Below are 20,222 nucleotides of genomic sequence, written 5' to 3'. Positions count from 1 at the left end.
TTAGAGAGGCTTCAATCGTGGTGGAAACTGTTTAAATAAAGCAAAGGCACACATAACACTGGCTCCCACCCTGACGCCCCAGAGTTTGGTGGCACAGCAAAAGCCCTGGATGACTCCAGCACCGGCTGGTCTAATTTGAACAAAGAACAGAGGAAGAGCCAGGCAGTGGTTTTAAAATAGGTCTGCAAATTCTCTGATGATCCTGGGGAGGAGGGTGGACCCATGTCCCCTCCTCTTCACCCCAGCAGTCTTTGTGACTGCTCTGCGAACAAGGAGGCTAAGCAGAAAGTGAGATGGGAGCTGAAGCATACAGAAAAGGGCACAGTTAGCTACTGATGGCCTCACTAGGCACCACCCTGAAGCCAAGCGCCTCTGTGGGAGTCCTGCTCTTCTGAGGTCACCCTGTGTAGAAACCACGTGAAGGGACTGCTCCGGAGTCCCAGCTGTGTGAATCTTCCCAAGCCATTACCCAGTGAAAGCCCCAGACTTGTCTTGGAAGCAGCCCGCCTCAAAGAGAATCTAAGAGAGGGAAGAAGGCCTGGCTGAGCTGAGGCAAACCCCATAGCTGTGAGCAAAATAAATGACTGTTTTTGTTTCAAACCACCGCTTCTGGGTGGTTTTTCACACAGCAGTGCTGATACCACAGAAAGGTCAACTGCTGAGCAAAGTAAACTCTCCCCCTGACCCAACAATGGGGAGAAAGCTGGTGAGGAGATCCATCAGGGAGAGACAGAAAAGGGTGGCACAAGGTGTTGACAGTAAAGGGAGAAGGGGGGTGGACAGTGGGGGAGGGGACTGAGTTTCCTCACACAAATGTACCCCTCCTTCAAAGAAAAAAAAAAAATCAAGAGAGAAAGTTGAGTGATAGCATCCGTGTAAATCATATGTGACAAGCTTCAAAACTCACCCAAACCCGATAATGCTGGAGATCATTTTAATGGGGATGCTTTTTTAAGTTTATTCAATTTCCTACCTATTTTCTTCATATTTACAAAAAGAAAATCTATGAGCTCATTTCCTTCTTCCTGACATTTAGATGGGGCTGTTACCTAAAATCATCTCATTAACCAGACAACCACCCCTGAGTTAGTTCTTTGTGCTGAGGCTCTCACAAAGAAGCAGGGGCCCCCTCAGCTGCCTCAAATTTCATCTGTCTCCACCCATCTTTTTTGTTTGTTCATTTTCAAAACTGGCGTTCTTTGTGTAGCCCTGGCGGTCCTGGATCCCACACTGTAGGCTAGGCTAGCCTTATACTCAGAGATCTGCCTGCCTCTGCCGCTCAAATGTTAGGATTAAAAGCTGCACCACCAGGCCGGCTCCACCCTATCTTAACAAGTCATGTTTACGTCTTGGGCTGCCATTCAAGTAAGAGGAAAACACTGTTTCAAATTTTGTAAAACTTGTATCTTAAAGACAATGAAACAATCCAGATTAGTCACATTAGTTAGTGACTTGCAAAATCTGCACTTAGCAAAAGGAGACTAAGGGCTAGAGCCATGGCTCAGTGGACCCTTCAAAGGTGATGGCCTGAGCTCAAATCTCTAAACCCATCTTACAGTTGAACGCATAGCATACACATCTACAGTCTCAGAGTTCCTGTGGAGAAATGGGATCCTGGCAAAGACAGGAGTTTCTTGCTAGAACTAGCTAGCCTGCTATATGCAGTGGAACAGAGGCCCTGTCTCTAAATACACAAGGAAGGAAACAAGAAGCAACACCTGAAAACATTCTCATGTACGCTGCATACCATGGCCGGTGTGCGCCAACATTCATATTCACACCACACCCCCCAATAAAGGACCTTCTAAAGACATTTTGGTGGTGATATGAATATTTTTAAAGAAACAACACAGAGGAAGCACTGAGTACTCACTGGTTTAAATCACCACACACTAAATTATACTGACACCCACTCTCCCTTCGTTAGCAACAGGACACTGGAGTTTCTGTAATACACATGGCTATCTACCTAACCAAATGTTACATTTCCCAGCTTGGTCTGTTTCTGGTTGTAACAGTATGACCCTGTCCTAGCCAAGGGGATCTGTAAAACAAGGCTAGCCATTCTGGAAAGGCATTTGTCCTAGTTTGGTTTCTATTACTGCACCAAAACACTGACCCAAAGCAACTCACAGAGGGAAAGGTTTATTGCGGCTTCCATTTTGGAAGCAGTCATTGAGGAAAGGAAGGGCAGGAACCAGGAGGCAGGAACTGAAGTAGAGATTTCTTGCTCCCAAGCTTATGGTTTACTTTTTCTTTCTTTCTTTCTTCTTCCCTCCTCCTCCTCCTCTTTTTTTTTATTTTATTTATTTATTTATTTTTTTTTATGTTTCTAGACAAGGTTTTTCTTTGAGGTTTTTCTTTGAAGCTATGGAACTGGCTATGTAGACCAGGCTGGCCTCAAACTCACAGAGATCTGCCTGGCTGCCTCTGCATCCCAAGTGCTAAGATTAAAGGCATGGACCGCCCCAGGCCAGCCTACCTTTCTTATAGAAACCAGCCCCATCAGCTCAGGAATGGCACACCACCTGGGTCCTCCCACACCAATCAGAAACCAAGAAAATGTCCCAGAGGTATGCCCAATGGACGTACAGGTCAATCAAATGGAGGCAGTTCCTCAGTTACAATTCCTTCTTCCCAGGTACGTCTACGTTTCTGTCAAGTTGATAAAAACCAATGGTGACAGGGTGAGTGTGTGTATTCTTAGCCTAGGCCTTTTTCATACCCTCTCTCACTCAACCCTAGAAGTTCCCAGGCAAGGAAGACATACACCAACTCCACCAGACTCAGCTCACCAGGTCTGACCCACCAATGTCTTATCCAGCAAGTGTGGAGAACACATGCCTGTCTTTTCAAAGCATACACAGGCATAAGACACAGGACCATCAGCTAGGTGTCAGGCAATGCCACAGCAGTGGAGATGTAGCAAGGGCACAAGAAATGAAGAATCCTAGACTTCCTGTAGCTAGCACTTCAAGGACAGGAGACAAGGAATTACAGTATAAGTAAGTAACTGGAGTGTAAGAAACTGATGGGGAAAAAGAAGCTGGAAAGAACCATAGCAAGCAGGAGCTGCTCTCCATCTTTCAGGAAAGGTGATGCTTGAGGCAAGGTGAAGAACATTCTAGTACAGAGAGACAAGTCATACCAGTGCCATGACCTGGCGGCCATTTGCAGGCTCAACTGTAGAGAGGGACAGAAACATCACCGCAGGCAGGCTTGCAGTCAGGAGGTTCTCTGTGATTAAAGTGTTAACACAGCTCTTGCCCTTCTGCACAAGAGACTGCTCTCCTCTTCCCTCAACCCCACTATGCAGGCTGCTCTCTAAAAACACACAGGCCTGGCAGCTGCTCCTGGGCTGCCACAGCAGTGCAGCTCTGCTCACATGACCCACTGGTGATGTGGACAAGGCTCTTGGAATCCTGAAGTAATGCTCATGGGCTGTCATTTAGGGTAATGACTTCAACTGGATGTGTGGCCCACAACTTTAGGTGGGCAAACCTCTGAGTTTGAGGTCAGCCTAGTCCACATAGCAAGTTACAGGACAGCCAGGGCTACAAAGAAAGAACCTTCCTCAAAACAAACAAGCAAACAAAAACTAGATAGATATAGATATACATGTAGATATAGTGAGATATATAAAATATACTATATTATATAATTAGTAAAAGCATGCTGTTATGTTATATAATATAGCTATAGTAATATGTACTATACTATATATAAATATATACTGACCATATAATCACACACACACACACACACACACACACACACACACACACACACACACATATGTAAATAAAGTTCTCATATGCCTTAAGGGTAAATCAACCTAAATGACCTTAATTCTCAAGGTTCGCCTGAGGGAGAAATGGAGCATATGCTGTCAGTGCTCTCTCTCTGTGCCTCCTGTTATGAGGACCCTGGAGGAGAAAGAACACTGTGAATGGAATCTCCTCAAATAAATCTACCAACCGCATGAGTTGTGCCCTCCCAAAGTACGACTGATGTGGTCCAGGCAGGCAAAGAGAGTGCCTTGCACCAGGATGATAGCAGCAGAAATGGTAAAAAGATACAACATGTCATTTAAGAGTAAGGATGAACCTACGAGACCTTCTTAATGACTTGTTAAGATTTTTAACCTGAGTAACTAAAAATCAATGACTCCATAGGGTCATATTAATTAATCACATGGTCAGTGGAGGAGCTGTTCAGGAAAGTTATGGAACCTTCAGGAGGTGGAGCCTTGCTGGAGGAAGTCCATCACCGGGGCGGGCTTTGGAGATTCACAGCCCCACCTCACTTTCCAGCCACCTTCATTCAGTGCCGGATGAATGTTATCAGCTGGCTTTATGTTGCCATGCCATGCCAAGTCTGCCACTGGGGACTCCCCTTCTGGAATGGTGAGCCAAATTAAACCCTTCCTTCCTAAGTCACGGTATTTCAGCACAGCGACAGGAAAGTAACCATCACAGAGCTAGTTTGATGTCTGCATCTGACAGCTTTGAACAGCGTTCTTGTTCCGTTTCTTACTTTCTTCTTTATAAAACACAACTGCTCAAAGTACCATGGGCTCACCAGACAATATTCACAGACCAGTCAGTCAGTGTACGAATTCAAGAAAGCCCTGTTCCCAACATGCTTCTGTGTGTCACACAGGGAGCAATCACTCGCCAGGTAAATAAAACCTATAGAAATGACCAAGCAACAGCCAACACTGTGCCCCCAGGCTGAAGAGAAGCCTGGGGAATCCATGAGCCCCACACCCGAACTCTTCCCCCCTTAGGAGCGAAGAGGAATGGACTCAGGATGGTGCTGTCTCCTAGGTCAAGGGTACCCTACAGGACAACCACAGACCAGAAAAATCACATGAATTACAAGACCAGTAGTAAGGAGGAGGTAGAAAATAAGACAGGAAATCGGATGACCATGAAGGTGAGTGTCTGTGAAACGTTCACAGTAACCAAAAAGAGGGCCACACCTAAGTAGTTTGAGAGAAAAGGGGAGGTCAAAAGTACACTTTCAATGTACACACTGGCCTGCTCTTCCAGAGGACCCACTTCCCAGCAATACATGGTGGTTTACAACCATCTATATCTCCAATCCTAGAGGATTCTATCCCTCTTCCGGCTTCCACAGGCACTAAAAACCTGTTATGCACAGACACACAAGCAGCCAAAACACCCATAATACACATAAAATAAAAATAAGTCTTTTTTTAAAAAAGAAAATATATATAATTTTGAATCTGACAGGTGCAAAGGACTGAGCCTCAGAATCTTCCAGAATGAAATTATTTGAGCATAGACTTTTCTATCTAAACCATCAATGGAGAAAGAAGGCAGAATAGATCCATTTACTTGAAGGTGTCCTTCAGCAAAACTAGGGTGGAGAAGAATAAAGCTTGATTCGAGTGAGATACACAAGAAGTAGTGGCCACGATCCAAGAACAAAATGAGAAACACGGTCCCGGGATGGCAGCTGCAGGGGAGGAGAGACAATTCATCCTATTAAATCGGAAATTTGGTCAACTCCACGAAGAAGAATGGAAGGGATTCTATTCAAAAGACAGAATAATTAGGAGGCTGGCTTAATGACAAAGATGCAGCTTCTCTTCTCAATTAAGGAATGAAAAAGATGTGTGCAGAGCATTCCAGAAGAATTCTGCTGGCAGGCTAGCCACAGCGCTTGCACTCTCATTCTGATTAAATAGATGAGTTTACTCTTTCACTTTTTGTGTTCAGGTTTCAGATGATAGATGTGTGGTTGGGTCCTTCAGACCCAAGGAATAAAGCACTGGGGAGCTAAAGTAACCTTGGTAACTCCTGTTCTCCTATGACAGTAACAGACTGACAGTGGCCCAACTTATCCAACCCAGAGAGAACATACAGGAAGGTCATCTGCTCAGAACCTTCAAGAACTGCCTAAATGATGAAGGGAAAGATCTGGCAGGGTATAAGGTTGTTGTAGAGGACCTTCTCTGGCTACCAGCGGGCTTGAATATGGACTGCTCACACCCACTGCTACATGAGGGTGGTGAGGTTAACTGGGGACCTGTCTATTGACTGCACCCAAAATGAACTTGGTTTCCAAGAGAGTGGACTTGTCAGCTGGAGGTCAGACCTGAGAAAGAGGGAGGATCGGGCTGAGCAACCGCCTCCTATCCTAACACTTCCTGGAAATAGCATCTTGATTCTGTGTGTGCCACTGAGACCAGAAGACTGAGTGTGACCGCAGTCTGTCGCCGCGCCTGTGGGATGCTCTTCTGTGTAAAGCATCTGTGCTCAGGGAAGGAAACCCAGGACATACTGCTCAGGGTCACATCACTGCTCCACATCGCTTGGGGGAGTCCTTGCTTGTTGTTGCTGGTTTGCCTTGTTTTTCTTTTGTTTTGTTTGGGGGGGGGGTTGTTTTTTGTTTTTTGCTTTTTTTTTTATGGAATGATGTATGATGAAATATTTATGAGCAAGAGCAGAGATGTGACGATACAGATGAAAATGGCCCCCGGGATCTCATAGAGGGTGGCACTATTAGGAGATGTGGCCCTGTTGGAGGAAGTTCATCACTGGGGGTGGGCTTTGAGGTTTCAAGTGCTCAAGCCAGGCCCAGTGTCTCTCTCTTCCTGCTCCCTGCCAGTCCACAGGTAGACCTCTCAGCTCCCTCTCCAGCACCATGTCTGCCTGTGTGCCGCCATGCTTCCTGCCGTGATGATAATGGACTGAACTGTAAGCCAGCCCCCAATTAAGTGTTTTCGTTCATAAGGGCTGCCACAGTCATAGCGTCTCTTCACAGCAAGAGAAACCCTAACTGAGACAGGTGGCATCTGCAAATTCCTCTCGAAAGATTTGCCAAATTTCACTCAGCCATAAAGAACCATGAAGTCATATCATAACAAGTACATCCAAGAAAAAGAGTCACCACAATTAAAACTGTAGATATGTCTGGACACTCAGACAAAGGTGGAGAAAGCAAGGAGTTCCCATGACAAAATGTTCTGAAGGAAAGAATCTGAATAACAAGCAGAATCAGCAGCTCACATCTACCTTACAACCTGTCTTTACACTTTAACTGTTTCAAAAATATGATTGTTGCTGTTCTTGTTTGTAGACGGTGGTTTGCTGTTTTTTTGTTTCTGTGTTTTCTTTTAAATCTTTGGAAATGGGGTCTGGTCATGCAGCCTGGACTGGCCTTAAACAGGTAGTGATCCTGCTGCCTTCTAAGGGATGGAAGTCTAGATAAATACTACCATATCTGTGAGGAGCATGTTTTAAAGGAAGAAGATGGGCTTGGGAGATGGCTCAGTGGGTAAAGAGCTTCCTGCACAAGCATGGGGACCTGAGTTCAGAACCCCAGCACCCACGTAAGAAGCTAGGCACTGGGAAGCAGAGACAGAGGGACAGGGGAAGGAAAGAAGGAAAAGAGATCCAAACACATCACCTACTCTATCCGTATATCCTGCCTTTCCATACATTAACCAAGACCAGGATGTTGGGGCCACAGAAGCCACTGACAAGAGAAAAGTCAGGAAATCACAAGTGACCCACAGGTCAACGATCTGGTAAAAGTGTCCTAGAATGACAGGTGGGGAAAGATGGGACACAGTGGCAGGTATGAAAGTGTGCGTGTGTGTGTGTGTGTGTGTGTGTGTGTGTGTGTGTGTGTGCATGTGTGAAGAAGAGAATGCCTTTTTGAGTAGCTGGCGTGATGCTTCAGGGGCAATGGGCACTGTGAGGAATGGAGGGTCAATCCCCAGAACCAAAGTAAATGCAGTCTGCCAGTAATCCCAGCCCAGAGAAGAAACAAGAGATCCCCAAAGCAAGCTATTTAGACTAGCCATATCGGCAAGCTCTGGGTTTGATTGAGAGACCCAACCCCAATGAATAAGGTGGGAGAGCAACCAAGAATGATCCTGCCTCATGTACACCTGCACCCACAGACATGACACAAATGTGAATATACACATACATGTACAGCATACACACGCATGAAAACTGGAAAAAGGAAGAGAGCCTATTCGACTCTGAGGCTAGACGCATCTTCTGTTGTTACTGGCATGAAGCCCTAACACTGAAGAAGTAGAAAGGAAATGTAAGTACAGCTCTGAAATAAATGCTTGTGTGCTTATTAAAAAAAAAAGACAAGCATGACAGAAAAGTAAAGCCCCACAGACTTCATTAAAAGTACAGAACTGAGGAATGACTGCAGCCTTGCTGAAGAAAAGTTGAAGAGGGAGAAGAAGATTTCAATTCTCAATTCTATCATGAGACTAGAAATCTGAGTATTTCACCCAATTCATCTTTGACAGTTTTTACTGAGAACTCTTCTTGCCGTGGAATTTATTATTAATCAGTTTAGGTTGGGCTCCTTACCTTTGATTTCCTAACAGCTCTGGCTGTCCTAGAGCTCACTTTGCAGACCACACTGGCCTCGAACTCACAAAGATCTGCCTGCTTCTGCCTCCCGAGTGATGGGACTAAGGTGTGTGCCATCAGACCCGGCTGCCTCTTTAATTGAAAATGATTTTTTTCATACAGTGTATTCTGATGCTTTTCTTTCCACCAGTTCCTCCCTACCCACTTAACTGCCAGCCCTTTCCTTCTCTCTTTAAAAAATAAAATTTAGAAAAATGAAAACGCATACACACCCAATACCACAAAGACGTAAAATCGGAAATCAAAGTATACAAGCAAAAGCCCAATTGTTTAAAAATGTCCAAACAAAGCAATATGAGTCTAAAAGTCTACAAAAAGACCATTGAGTTCATTTGGTATTGGCCATCTACTCCTGAACACGGGGCCTGCAATGAAGTGTGGGTAGTACACAAGTGAGGCCCGGTTGGAGGAGACGGTTTTTCCTGTACAAGCAGATGTCAGTTGTATACAACTTCTTGGTTAGGGGTGTGCACCTATGCCCACTTCCCTGTCTCTCGGAACCCACACTAGGACCCCGGTCTGGCTTGAGCCAGAGCAGGCCTTTGTTTATGTTCTAGACTCACCTCCTTTGTGAGCGACGGCTTGGTGAGTCATCTTCCCGGTTTGATGGTATCCTTCGATGTACAACCATCTTTCACTTGGATGAAAACCAATTTACCAGTTTTTCTGTTCCTTGTGGTTTGGGTCTTAGTCAAAATGGCTTTGCCTGGCACAAGGTCGTTACAACTTTTCCCCACTAGGAATTTCAATATTTCACACCCAGACCATCTACTCGCTATTAGTGAATGAGTATTATGAGGAAGGAGGAGCTCAAATCCATTCTTACGGTGTGGGAATCCAGGCATCTCAGCACCATTTGTTGGAAAGACTAGACTTTCGGTAGCGTTTTTTTTTTTTTTGTTTGTTTGTTTTGTTTTGTTTTGTTTAACTGATCTCTATTTAGTGACGCCATGTATTGAACTAAAGTAAAACCCACATCTCTAGATGGACAGCCCAGCTAATTCCAAACAAGAGAGAGTACAGACCTCTTCCCAAAGCCACACACACTCAGTTTTTGGAGGCCATGCCATAAGGTTTCCCACTAAGGCTGTGCCCAAACACATTCCCGTCTATAGTGCCTGACATTTTCCTTTCAGTCAGCACCCTAGCCACGTACTACTTGTCTTCTGCTAACAGCCAAGCCAGTGAGTTAGCACCTTGCTAACTACATTTGGTGTCTGCTGCCCAAAGCATTTGTGAATAACTGTTGTGATTTCTTTGAGGTGCATGCCTAGGTAGGGATGGGATTATCTGGGACATGAGAGCACTCCATGTGAGCTGGTTTAGGAAACTCTGAGCTGGTTCCCGACAGCAGCAAGCTGTACCACCCTACATTCCCACAGCAATGGACGAGAGTTTAGCTTCTATGTCTCCTCACCAACACTTGCTCCTCTGGTTTCTGGCCCACCTGGAGAGGTTGCTGCCACAGTAAGCAGCATATGGACCGTGTACAGCATTGTGTACAACATAAGAATAAAGAACACTAGCCCAGGCCTCCCCCAAGTCCAGATTACCATTCTGTGAACTCAGTAGTCTCTTTGCTTTCTAAGTCCACCCTAAGCTTATTACAGTAATTAAAATACCAGAGCTGTTTGTATTCAGCCACGACTCCCCCATCCCTGTAATTGCACAGATGGTTTTTGAACCCATGTATGTGACTTTATATCCTGTCCCATCAAAACAGAGTGTGGCCTTTGACATTTCAGCCTCAGCTGCTATTTTTAGTAAGTTAACCCCCACAAAATTAATTTCACCCAAGCATTTGACAGGCCTAGTGATCAGTGTGTGTGTGTGTGAGAGAGACACAAATACACTTTTAAGCATCACTCTAGAAGTTTCCATCCACCTGTCACTGGCTTCTGACTCATGAACTTTACAGAGATGATTCTATCAATCACATTTTCTTAATCGTATGGTCAGTGGTCTCGCCAATAACCAACAATGGAGAAATAGTGTTGACTCTTTAGCTCAAGTTCAGTTACACTGTATTTTCTCCTATCTCCAGAATCTACAATGTACATCTTTTATCTTCACTTTAATATTCTCTTCATAAAAACCAAAAAAAAAAAAAAAAGCAAGTTAATTTGACATAACCGTCTTACTCAGCTCATATAGTACATATAAAGTACATTCGCTTAAAATGTAATTAAGGGACGGTGAGATGGCTCAGTGTGCAAAGGCACTCGAGCGGAGGCCTGTCATCCTGACCAGGATCGCACGAGGTGGAAGAAGAGAACAGACTTCCACAAGCACACTTACATCTGCCCTGGGCTCAGGGACAGGGCTTGATGGCCGGCCCAGCTGGTCAAAATGGGGAGCTCCAGGTTCAGTGAGAGAGTCTGACTGAAAAAGCAACGGAGGAGGAGGAGCAACAGAGGAAGACACCCAACACTGACCTCTGGCCTCTACATACAGGTGAGAACAGCAACGCACGGGATGGCACAGAGTGACCAACATACTCAGTAACGAGTGAATCAGATTAGATTATACTAAGTTTCAAACAACACTGAGATTTTTATATCAAAAAAAAAAAAAAAAAAAAAACGATTAAGTATCAGGATGAGCCAGGCAGTGATGATGCACACCTTTAATCCCAGCACTCGGAGGCAGAGACAGGCCTCGGAGAGTTTGAGGCCAGCCTGGTCTACAGATTATAGATTGAGTTCTAGGACAGCCAAGGCTACACAGGAAAACCTGTCTCAGGAAAAAAATAAAAAAGCAGTATGTATCCCTCATGGCAACCTCTTGTCAAGACATCTCCATCCTACCTGAGATCATCAATCTTGGGGTCCTTAATTGACTATAACTTCAGTTTGTAATTCTGTTTAATTCACAAATCTTTCCTCAACTTTATAAAGTTCAGCAGGTAGAGCCCTGAGATGTCTCCAAGGTGAAAGGTCCCTGCCACCCAGTCCAATGACCCAAGTTCATGTTCACCCCGTAGAATCCAAGAGGCAGGAGGAGAAAATCCTCTCCCCAGAAGCTGTCCTCTGATCTCCATACACAGACCATGACATGTGCATTCAGATAAATATAACACACAAAAACAAATAACACATAAAGTAAAAATAAATGTTTTAAAGTTGGAGTTTAAGAGGATGAACCCACAGTTAAGAGCATGACTGCTTTTATAGAGGCCCAGAGTCCATTCCCAGCACCCACACATAGCAGCTCACAAAAACTTTCTCTCGTTTATAAAACGTAAGGTAACTTAAGTGGCAAGCGTCTGTGTTTCCCATAATGTATACCATTTCACTGAAGCCCATCTCCCCAGTTCCTTTAACGGGAAGAAGCCCACTCAAGCATCCTTTTACAAGACATTCGGGCATCGTTCTCGTCTGAAATGGCCTTTTCATGAAAGCTGCTACTGACTCCAGCCAGCTCTGAGTCATGTGGCACTTCCTACTCTTTGCCACCTTAATTGTTTGTTCATTGTTTATAGCAGGATGCTTCAGGGAACAAATCTTCCCATTCTCTCCCAACCTCATCACAAACAGTGATCCCACACAAAACCAACCTGGACCTAGAGGATGAGCTCAACTCCAGCAGACGCATGAGGCTGTCCACTCCATCAGAGGGCTGCAAGTGTGGTAGCTGAAAGCAGGATCAGGCAAAGCTTTCTCCAAATAAGACAGCTCTGTGAGCATCACGACACAGCAGGGAAGGGATGAGGTACAGAGCTGAAAGGAATGGGATTCTGAAGGGAATGGGATTCCTGTGCTCAAGTGAGCAAAAGATAAAGGGCAGAATCCACTCCTCCGGGAAAAAAACTAAGTGTGTTTGGAGCAGGCTATAGGAAGAAAATAAAATGTGGACTCAGCTCCTGGTGTGTACAGAAAGACAAATCAGTTTCCAATGACTATACTAAGAAATCATCACAGAACTAGTATCTTAAGTAACAGAAACACATCTCACGATTCTGGATGTGGGAATCCTGAAATGGGCCTCACTGGGCTTACATTCAAGGTGTCCACAGACACATACACGCTCCTGGGAGCTCTAAGGAGAATCCGCTTTCCAGACTTTGACAGTGACAGAGTGCCAGGGATTCCTTGGCTCACTGCCTCCTCCACATTCAAAGTCAGCCATGGGCTTGCAGACTGAGTTCTTGTTGCTCTTGCTGAGGTCCCAGATTCAGTTCACAGCACCCAGACAGCAGCTACAGAGAACGACACCCTCCTCTTGGCCTCAGCAGGCATTGTGTGTACAAGATGCACAGACGTGCGTGCAGGCACAGCACCCATACACACAGGATAAAAATAAACAAACATTTTTAAAAAGTAAAATGGAAAATTAAGACTACACTTATGTTCCCAGCATTCTTTCATATTGAGCTAAATTCATGCATGAAGATCACCATGAAGTAAATAACATAACAAAGGAACAAAAGAGAGAAAAACAAGCCCTAAGAAGTTGAAATATTACAGTGAAATCCATTCAAGGAACAAAAGGCACGTATGAATATTTTACAATCTAAATATGATGCTGATGCCAGCAAGATGGCTCAGCAGGTGAGGGCACTACCACCAAGGCCTACAGCCTGGCTTCAACCCCGAGGGCCTACATGGTTGGTCCTACAGAACCAAATCCTCTGAACTGCACATAGGCACCGTGGCAGATACACAAGTAAACTCGCATGCACAAATTAAGTGTGAAGATATATAAAAATAAATAAATAAATAACAAAACGCAGGGACGTACTGAACTAATGCTTCTCTTTAGTCAACTTTTAGACAGCCTTCAAACAAACAAGCCAACACTTCAGTGCCTCTCTAGTAAGGGTATTCTGAAATAGACATGTCTGACGATGGATGGCACCTAAATGGACAAAGCAGCTGGTGAGAACTTTCTATTCTTTCCGGCCTGGAAGTGCTGGGTTTCATCAAAAAGGATCATTCTCAGGAATCCCAGGAGCGATGGGCTAGGGATGGGCTAGGGAGGCCTCCGTTGGCATAGTGCTTGCCTAGCCCGGGGTGAAGTCCCCAGGGGCACTCAGAACTGTGCAAAGTCATGAACAGGAAGCTAGGAAATGCCATCAGTGGGAAAGGTGATGAGGTGTTTACTAACATCTGTGGATCCACTTGAGGGCAGGTCCTATGCCCAGCAGTAGACGACCAACACACAGGGTGTTTTTGAAGAATTTTGTCCCATGTTACTTGTTTCGGCTTCTTTTTTTTTTTTTTTTCTCCTTGATCATTTGCTTGTCCATTATGGCTCAGTTTTGTGTTTGTGTGTGTGTGTGTGTGTGTGTGTGTGTGTGTATGTGTGTGTGTGTGTGTGTGTGTGTGTGTATGTGTGTGTGTGTGTGTATGTTTCTCTTTTTTTTTTTTTAAAGAGAAGAGACAGGGAAGGCACGGAGTAGGATGGGTGGGAAGGATCTGGGGGCAGATAATACAGGGGAAACTGGGAAGAGAATATATTATAGAAAAATTATTTTCAATTAATAAAATAATAATACCATCTGGGGATCATCACAGTGATCAGTTACCCAAAAGGTATCAGGGGCTGCTCAGATCATCCCAACATGGAGAGCAAGGCAAGATCAAGCTTTGAAGCAGTTTTAGGTTTTAACCATCTGCAGGGCTGCATATGCAGGAAGATTTGAACTCACTGAAGGACTGCCCTGATAGACAGAAGTATTACCAAAGAGAGTCCATTGATTTTCTTAAGCAAAATGTCTTTTCTCATTATTCTCTAGGCTCTGGCAAAATAAGGATTTAGATAGCTCCGTTTTATTTCACATCTTTACTTGGCGCTGCACACATCACAAAAAGCAGGCACATACTCCTTGGATACTCCTAGGGTTTAAACACATTGAAAGGGACCAGAATACAGCAGGAATCAAAGTGTTACTTTTTATGGAGACAAAATATCCAGAACAGCCAAACCTATAAAGACACAATGTAGGGTTGCCTAGGGCTGGAGGGCAGAACCAAGATGGGACTCCAGAAAGTTCTCAGGCTAAATGTGGTGATGGGATACAACTCTGGGAGATACACTAAAATGCAGGGAACTTTAAAGCGCTGAATATCAAAGGAACAAAGATGGCATGGAAATTAAGTTTCAATAAAGCCATCGCTTAAATTTTGTAACTCCTGGGCCAGTGACAAAGCTCAGTGTATTTGCCACCAGGCCTGGCACAAACCCACATGGCACAAGAATGTGACATATTCCCTCGTGTTGTCCTCTGACCTCCACATACGCACATAGTAACTAAATGAGTAGTTATAGAAAATGTTTTAAATTTTTAAAATGTTTTGGAACTTCACTTGCATTGCTCCCCTTTAAGATTTCGCTTTTATTGTATGTGTATGTTTTATTTTATAAGTATGTCAGTGCGCTGCATGCATGTGCGAGATCAGAAGAGGGCATCGGATCCCCGGGAACTGGAGTTACAGATGGTTGGGAACCACCAAGAGGGTGCTTGGAATCAAGCCTAGATTGTTTACAAGAACAGCAAATGCTCTTAACCACTAAAGCATCTCTCGGGCTCATCCTCACAAATCTGGACTGATCAAAATTGCTACCTTAATGATCAAGTTCTACAGGACCACCCTTAGTCAGATGGCTCTCTGGACTGACCGACCCCAGTTTTCAGACTTCCATGGTCCCTTATTTCTCAACCCTTCAACTCTTTCCATCATGAATACAGAGGTCAAGGGGAGCTGGTAAGGAAGGCCCCTGTGTAAAAGTCAAACACTACGCAATGGATTTTAAACACGGGTGATTTTTCAAAAATTTTTTTCACAAAAAAAAAAAAAAAAATCCACAAACGGTAATGAAAACACTGATTTATTTTAGTGCCTCATCTTAAAGAGAAATGTGTTACTACTCCATCGGCAAAATGTGAAAGACTTGTCTGGATACAGACATACATAATGTTGTGGTCTGATTGACTAACCAGAGGGACCAGCAGTGTTTGAAATGCCAGATAACAAGTCTAGGGCTCACAGGTTTAAGTCACCAAGCACTGAACGCCTGAACCGACCTCCTAGGGAGGCGGGGTGGGGCTGCCAGGACACCCTGAGAGAGGCCACACAGAGCAACAGCTAACAGGTGACTACCAGACTTAACCTCATCCTCCATGCCTGCCCCCAAATCCACAGCAGGCACAACTCCCCAAAGTTACCAACTGGATGTAGACCTTCTGTGGTGAGGCTACCTCTCTGCTAGTAGCTGAGTTTTCTATTCCGAAACCTTAGAAAACTTCTCCGGAGTCACTTAAAGGAGCACCTAGAAATAGACTCACCTACTTCCTCAGCCCACACTGCAGCTGCCTGTCTGGAATGAGCGGCCTCAAGTGAGGAGCAGAACCCCTTCTGTAGTCCAATCAGGAACAAATCTGGGCTTCTCTCTGGGATACTTGAAGAGTGAGTTGTGAACCTCAAAGCAGTTCCTTAAAATTCTCTCTTGAGATCACACGAATCAAAAACTACCAAGAAATTATGCTTAGCATGTACTCTAAAAAAATAAATAATAAACAAAATAAATAAATAATAAAACACTTTCATTCTTAGTTAAAAAAAAAAAACAAAAAACAAAAACCATACGGGGTAAAGGCAGGTAAAATGTTTCCAGCATGCTGCAGCTGGTCATTATTTTTTTAAACCTTATGCCCACATCTTGATCACAAGCACATGGATGGTGGCCTTCTATCTTCTATTCAATGAAAAGCAAGAATTACATACAGAGTCTGGGGAATAAGAATTACATAAATATTATTATTTTCCTTCATTCACATATAATCACAACTTTCTAAGATTTTCAAGAAAAATCATTTAGGACAGTTCTGAGGTTGTAATAAAGGAACAATAGCCCGCTAGCAAGGGCTACAGGAGTGAAGGATGCTATGGGGCATTCTTGACGTCCGAAAGGCGTCTTCCTTACTAATGAGCATGTGAGCTTTAGTGATAAGGAAAAGTGTTTCCTTTAAACTCACACAAATACTTTCCTCCGAGTACTGGCAAGTGCTGGAGCTTTTCTATTCTTCTTGGTTTATAGAATAATGGGGGACAAATAAAACTGCCCACTTTAGGCAGCAGTAAACATGTTAGGGTTCCAACTTCAGCCAAGTTCCACAGTCTAATGACAGAAATGTACAGGTGCTCATACTGAATCAACAGACAAGAACAAGGCTTGCTCTGCACAGGCCCAAACGGAAAGAGAAGTCACTTCTGATGAAGAAGACGGAGGGCCCACTTAAGGACAGGGTGATATGCTTGGCCTAGGATGGAGGGACCTGCCCATTCTGAAGGGAACGACTGAATTCATATTTCAAGCTCTGACACCTCCAAAATACTTCAGAGATTTGTAGTTAAAACACTAGAATTCATACCCAATCCACATCTAAAAATATCCTATGTAAATACTTTAATTCACATAGTAAAATTTCCCACATTATCTAGGTTTCTTCCATTCAGTGTTTCTTTACCCATGATTCCAGAGTCACTGTTACCCTGGACAAAGTACTGCTCTGACACACCCCTGTCTTTCTCCCATGGAGAGTAATTTTAATTCCCTCCAATAAAGTTCTGAATTAGACTGTCATCCATGTCTACTCTATCTCCCATACTTAAACATGTAGGTATTAACAGACATTGATGGTAGAGCAAGTCTAATTCTAATAGTTGTGATAAGCGAACGCCATCGCAGAAGATAGCTGTCCAACGTATTATAGAATGCAATCACAACTTTATATACCAACAAAGAATACTGAGACTAAGATGGCTTTGACCAAAACAAACCACTTTTTGTTCACTGGTAAAATCTTGTTCGGAAACAATTTTGTGGTTGTTGTTGTTGTTGTTATTGTTGTTGTTGTTGTTGTTTTCCAGTGGGGATAGGGAAAGGTGAGGGTTGGGCTCAGTGATCCCGAGCTTGCCTTTCATTCAGGAAGGCCTGGGTTCAAGCCTTACTGTAGGAATTGTTACTGTTACAACTACCTCATCAAGTCTGGGGATAGAGCTCAATGGGAGAGTAGTTTGCACCATCTGTATCAGTTAGAGCAAAAAGTATCATCCTCAACCTTTGTAAGATAGTATCTTTTTCTGACTCAAAGACATCAAACAGTTTCTCTACTGGGTATGCAGTTACACACTGGATCTGCAAAGAAAGAATGCAGAGTGGACCATCCCAGCTCTCCCAAGAATCTCTAAGCACAGTCTAAGTCTCATAATTATCTAGAAATATATATGCAGTACCCAGAAAACAGAAAAATGCAAGCCATTCAGTACATAAAGCCTAGGCATTTCAAAGATAAGTATTCCGGAACATTTTCTTTTTGTGTGCTCTTTTTAAAAGTTCAGAAAGTCTATTGTCTAAACATGCCACTAAATAAATAAATAAAAACAGGAAATTTTAAATGTATTTTAAACACCTACTTCCTATAATAAGCAAGAAAGATTATGCCCGGGTACTTGCTTGATATTGTTAGCACAGGGGAGTTAAAATAATAAGGCGGAACAAAGATGATATTAAAATGAAGGTAGGTTTTTTGCAACTTCATTTCCTAACTTCTGTAACAGAGCAAAGAATTCTCAAGTATCAATGTCTGAAGTTGGACTTGTTTCCCAAATATAGTTTGTGTTATTGAGATGGGAACTTTCAACATTCATTCAAAAGTTATTGGACAGTAGCTTAATTTTAAACAAATTTTAAAATCTGCATTGCCTTGAAGGAAGGAAGAAAAAAAACCACCTAGGCCAGGTAGGTGTCTCAACAAAATGCATTCTTGCAAAGTACAAAATACTGTAACAGGGCACAAGGCAACCAGGATCAGATGCTACGTCTGAAAATAATTAACACAAATAAGGACCAAAGAATCACACGCTGGATGCTACTTCCTTGGTAAGGTTGCAGCTTGCTGCCTCCAAGTGCTCGAAAAACCATCGCTCAAGAAACTGTCAAAATGAAGGCTTATGAAAACATTCTTTTCTAAATAAGGACTCCAACAAGGGTTGTGTTGTTTCTAGCTATGAGGTCTGCTGCAAGTATTGACAAGTTCAACACCGGCATAACGTTCACAGTGCAAAGACTTCTTATTTTATTCACCAATAGCAAGAGTGTCTGCCTGCAAGTAGTTACAATGCCTGCATTCAGTAGGGAGATCAACTTTATGGAAGGCACCTGCTAGGCGGAACAGCAGTGTATAAAACCAACTTTTTATTTCCATCAAAAGTTGTTCATTGTCGTCGTGGTCCCCCCCCCCGCCCCCTCAATCCTACAGACCCTGGCAACCTGCTTTACTGTCTTTTCCTTCTCTTCCCCAAAGAGCTTCTGTCGTAGAGTCCGGGTAATAGTTTCCCTAGTTCAAAGGTTAAAGCACATTTAGCTCTGTCTGAAGCGCTAGCCCCCTCAGCCAGTCCCCCATCCATTTATTCTTTTATTAAAACCGTAGACTGGGACTTAGTGGTCCCATATCCTCGAAAGTCCACAAGAAAAGCGATTGTAGGTAGTGAGGAACAAAGCTGGACCGGTAGTAAAGACCGAAAGCATTCAGGCCCCAGGTCGCCTTAGATATCGGCCTCTGCAGACGCAAGAAACGAGGCTCGACCGGGCCGGGACAACCTGCCGCCCGGAAGCAACAACTCCCATCACAACGCAAAGAAAAGTTGCACGACAGAGCTCCGGCCCACAAGGAGCCAGCGCCGGTGTCCGCGAAGCCGGTGGCCCGGGCTGAACAGGCCGGGCCGCGGGCGGTGACTGTGGCGTCCGCCGGGCCGACCCCGGCTCCGGAAGACGCGGGACCGGGGGTGCGCCGCCGCTTCAGGCGGAGTGGGCTCTGCGCCCAGGTCCGTACCCCTCCCAGCACCGCAAGCAGTGGGTGGAGAGACGCGGCGGAGGATCGCGGACAATGCCCGGCCCGGCCGGCAACCTCGGCGCGCTGCGCGGGCCTGTCGCCTCTCCTCCCGAGGCCGCCTGCCCGCACCCTCAGCCGGGTCGGATGAGCAACGCTGCAGCAGCGCCTGCCGCCACCGCCCCGCCGCCCGCTTCCTCGCCGGGCGGTTCCCGGGCCTCGGTAATCCCGCGGCGTGCGAACGGAGCCGGCGCGCCGAGCGGCGCAGGGCGCGCGCTCGGGGCAGCGGGGCGCGCGGGAAGAGCGGAGCGAGCGTGGGGACGACGGCGCGCGACCAGGGCAGCCGGGCGCGCGGGTAGAGCCGGGCACGGGCCGGGAAGGAGGCGCGCAGCAGAGCGGGGCGCGCGGTGCTCCACACGGGTCTGCCGCAGCTCCGACGGGCTTTCGGTTGACCCCGGCTCAGTACCGCGCCGGCGTCCGTTAGGAGCCTCCCCAGCCGGCACCGCAGCCGCCCATCCCGGTCCGCCTCCCTCGCGGCTCGCAGCAAGATGGGTAGCCGGGCCAGGGCCGGGGACCTGGGATCCCACCGCCGACGGTCGGCGGGCATCCCGGAGCCTGCCCCCGGCGCTGGAAGAGAAAGTGAAATGAAGCGCCTTTCCCCAAACAGCACCTACCAGGTCCCCAGTCCCGTGCAGCTGCCTCGCTCCTCCAAGCGCCGCCGGTCCCCGCCCTCGGGCCCCAGGCTCCGTTCTCTTTGACAATGGCGCGTCCCCTTTAAGGAATAATCCGATCGGGACCGATCCGTGGTTAAACCTCCCTCCGACTCTGATTTTAACCGGATTTCTGTCTCTCCCAGAGCCCGACGGGCGCCCGGCGGTGCTGCGAGCTCTGCCCACCCCTTCCCTGCCCCGCCCACCCACTCGCCTTCCTGATTGGCGAGGGAGACTACACCA

The 20,222-nt window shown here is 45.5% G+C and overlaps 1 protein-coding gene across 29 annotated transcripts in view; it reads right to left on the bottom strand.

The window, feature by feature from the left end:
* Fryl (FRY like transcription coactivator) overlaps positions 1-20,174 on the bottom strand; it is a 233,939-nt gene extending 213,765 nt beyond the window's left edge. For all 29 annotated transcript variants that reach the window (XR_015636760.1, XR_015636762.1, XR_015636761.1 and 26 more), the window contains 1 exon segment: positions 19,944-20,174. The gene's annotated coding sequence lies outside the window, so the exon portion shown is untranslated.
* Positions 20,175-20,222: the final 48 nt, after the last annotated feature.

The sequence above is a fragment of the Rattus norvegicus genome, chromosome 14, assembly GCF_021556685.1.
Source record: "Rattus norvegicus strain SHRSP/BbbUtx chromosome 14, alternate assembly SHRSP_T2T, whole genome shotgun sequence".
NCBI lineage: Eukaryota > Metazoa > Chordata > Mammalia > Rodentia > Muridae > Rattus > Rattus norvegicus.
This window is presented reverse-complemented; position numbering and strand designations above follow the sequence as displayed.